This window comes from Pteropus vampyrus, unplaced genomic scaffold, assembly GCF_000151845.1.
Source record: "Pteropus vampyrus isolate Shadow unplaced genomic scaffold, Pvam_2.0 Scaffold13, whole genome shotgun sequence".
Classification (NCBI taxonomy): domain Eukaryota; kingdom Metazoa; phylum Chordata; class Mammalia; order Chiroptera; family Pteropodidae; genus Pteropus; species Pteropus vampyrus.
This window is the reverse complement of record NW_011888794.1, coordinates 8,080,364-8,084,139: the sequence shown is the minus strand read 5'-3', so window position 1 is coordinate 8,084,139 and position 3,776 is coordinate 8,080,364. Positions and strand designations below refer to the sequence as shown.

At 37.6% G+C, this 3,776-nt stretch overlaps 1 pseudogene; it reads left to right on the top strand.

Annotated features, from left to right (window-relative positions):
- The first annotated feature begins 3,169 nt into the window (after positions 1 to 3,169).
- On the top strand, positions 3,170 to 3,341 carry LOC111733108 (annotated as a pseudogene).
- The last annotated feature ends 435 nt before the right edge of the window (positions 3,342 to 3,776 follow it).

Sequence of the window (3,776 nt, the reverse complement as noted above, 5' to 3'; positions counted from 1 at the left end):
CTTTTACAATAATATTTGACCTCGATAATCTAGTATGTGAAATCCATGTGACAGTCTGCAACACTGTCAATCTCTGTACTAGAAGTGTTCCCACAACTAGCAGAACACAAAAATTATGCGAAAGAAGCCACCACATTTAGTTACACAAAACTTAGCAATGACCACGCATACCACCCACCATATGTAAGTACACTTTCTATATTCACAAAGACGCTAGTAAAACATTGCAAAACAATACAGCTAAAGTACCGCATGAATTTTCAAATGATATGTCCTACTCTTTTTATTCCTTCAAGTAAATTGTTTGCTACCACATTTATTCAATCATCATAGAAAACTAATGCAAGTATAAATGTAGCCAGCCATGAAAAATAAATGCCCAACAGCCAATGTAGATTATGTATTAAGATGTGGGTTATATCGAGGCAGGTTATTTCTGTAGGGACTTCATCCCTACAAATCCTCAAGCATATATGGTGTTACACAACAGATTGCTCTGTCAGGGCGTCTGCCTCTGAATTCCAGGTGTGCTCGATTTTGCATCTGTTACTTCACAAATGCATCAGACTTGAACGGCAAACCATATGGCTTCCTTTACTGGACCTACTTTCGATTACAACTATGCACAAATTACCAGTACAGAGTGTACGGCATCCGAAATTGCCAAGAATGAGTGGTGTTGGGTTGGGTGCACAGACATAACTCAACGTGAGTTTACAGCAGCCCTGAACATACTGTCTGTTGCTTCCCAGCTGACCTTGATCTATGGTATCTGGATAATAAATGAGCACATTTAGAATATTCTGTTCAGTTACAGCTCTGTGCTGGGAATCAAACAAGTTACAAATAGCCCCAAGTCCAAATACAGTAGTGACATGCAGTAATGGTGTCATTATCAGGCAATAATTCTATGCCTACCACTGACTCCCACTGGCAATAAAAATGATAGCCTGGAGCAAAGTGGCCACCAACAGATGCTAGGAAGGGGATGGCAAATTACACTTAGTACCATGATTGTATCTTCAATTAGCTCTGTGTGTGTGTGTGTGTGTGTGTGTGTGTGTGTGTGTGTGTGTGCGCGCGCGCGCATGAGCCTGTGTGAAAGTCTTAATGATATAGCTTAAATGTCTGGTCACTAGTTCACTGGCAAAGAAAAATTAAGTAAAACAAAGAAGCAACGTTCATTTTTCAGAATTGTTTTCTGGCATCGCCAGCCAACAAGTTACATGAAGTGTGTTTTCTCCACACAGCACTTCTTTTCATAAAACGGCCTTGGGTCTCCAAACATTCCCTCAGGACAAGATGCTTCTTGAGAAGGGAAATCTCTGAAAGCCCAAAACACTGAAAGGGTTCTATACAGTCCTTCGAACAATGAAAAAGTGTTCAGAGAGGATCTACTAGAAATTTTCAAGCGAGGCGAGAACAGAAATGTTCTTGGAGCCTTAAGAAAGACTTTTGTTGAGATCGTTCTTATGCTCCTTTTATCAAGGACCTACCATAAATTCTGGTTGAAGCGGTCTCAGATTATAAGGGTTTTCCTTCTCAAGGAAAACAAGAATTCACGCTGCCCACCCTCACGTTCATAAATTCCTTGATTGCTTTGTAAACATGAAAATGTTGACAGAGCAAAACTGTAAAAGACGGCCTCAAATTAACATTACTTAACAACATTCGAAACTAGTCTAATTTTATGATTAGAAAAAGGTTACAAGCATTTAATACAAAAAAGAAACAAGAGATCTGAAAGTTCAAAACTGAAGCCAAGGCTAGTGGGCACTACTGAGAATGTTAGTGTGCTGTGCACCTCAGCTTCCGAGTCCTTGGTCTGGCTTTGCAAGCTCAGTGCTAAGCAAAGCAACGAATAACAGCACCAAAGTTTGCTCAGATCACTTGGCTTTCTCTTTTTCTTTTTCTTCCTAGTGTGTGGTGAGGTTGGCTGTATTTCAGTGTTATTTACTTACTTGTTATCAATTTAGGCAATGAGTTCTACAGTCAGGAGCATCATAGGCTTTCTTTCTTTTGGCCAATTGTATTGATTTAGTTTTTTCTTATTGGCAGATAAATTCAGCTTATGTAGCAGCAATTATCCAGAGGGAACATTAATAAGATCCACAAGATATAAGGAACTTGCTTAAGCCTCCTGGACTAGCCTTAAAATCTGCTGTTGAAACTTTTTTTATTTGTGCAAGACAAAAATCTCACTGGCCTCACCTTGTTGATCTGAAATGCAATGTCACAATTTACAGTCTACAGGTATAACTTTAATTAGCATAGATCCTATCTTTATCAGAGAGTCTTCACTTAAAAATAAAATATCCATGTATGTTTGAAGATCAAAGACTTGACAGAGAGTCATGACCCTTACCCAGGTAAACTTGGAAGGTGCAGCTGTGCTAAGACTTCTGAAACTGGGAATCCACCATCAGGAAGTACAGAGAATATTGCTTTGTGACAAGTAGATGTCGTGTCAATATTAATCAACTCTATTTGACTGCCCCACCTCTTGCCAATTTACTAATTATCATTAATTATGAAGAACAGACTAAGTATAATAGTAAAGACAAGACTCTGGCCATAGTGGTGACCAAAATAATGAGTCAAGCCAAGGTTTAAAGGAAAGAATTTGTCACCACATCCTTAATAATGGGTGTCATTAACACAATTAACTATTAGGTCATTAGAATTTAATAAATGAATATTTACATCATGTCTTAATAGATTTCCCCATTTCAAAATTACTAAATTTACCATTTATTTACCTGAGCAGACAATTTTCTCTCTATTCACCTGGCTGTTTAAGAATTCCTTCTAGCAAAGAGGTGGAGATCCATAAACATTATGCAGCTTTCAACGCCATTGTCTCTTCTGTCACTAAATTAGAAGAGATATTATCTTACACAGGCATTTGGCCTCCATGAAACGGATACGATAATGTACATCTTTGGTATTCTTACTGGTTGCATCCTCGGGACTCTACGGTCCTCCAAATTACGAACTCCAATGATCGAGATTCCAATACGGGGCAGCTAGGTTGCCTCACCAGTGCACTGGATTCATCCCATTTCCAGCCTTCCAGCCATTTGACTCGAATTCATATTGGTGGACAGAGACAAGCTGCAATCTGTTTGGAAACTCAGAATGAGAAATTTCTCCATGTGAAGGAGAAACAATGGACACTCAGAAAGACGTTCGACCCCAAAACAGCAGCCAATGATATGTATATTTCAGTGGAGAATGTTATACAGAAAATGAAATAAAATCCAACCAGGTGCAGAGAATGTAGTTACAGAATAATGTGCAAGAAAAAGACTAAAAGATTGGTGGGTTTTGATGCTCAATGACACATGGAATTCAGAGCAATATCTTTGTATTTGGATTTGCTGTTAATGTCGTTGTACGGCTTTTGATTAGTGTACATATCTTTATGAACACAACTATATACACATGATTTCATTTTAAAAATCATGTTGTATTTAGGTAATCTATTAATAGTTTATATGAAGAAATTGTTTTTGTTCAATTACATGACTTGTAATTTAATTTTATTGTGTATGTCATCTGACACACAATGGTTAAAAGTGCTTCCCCCAACCACACTTTTAATCAAAACCTAGAATCATTGAGTCTTTTACTAAAAATAGTTTTCTAGGGTTCTCTCAAAAAAAAAATCATATTGGTGTTTTCAAGGAGCATATCATTTAATGTCTTTAAGATGTGTATGTGTTTCTCCTCATTCTAATTATGGATATTTGAAGGATCCAAATGTCCATAATTAG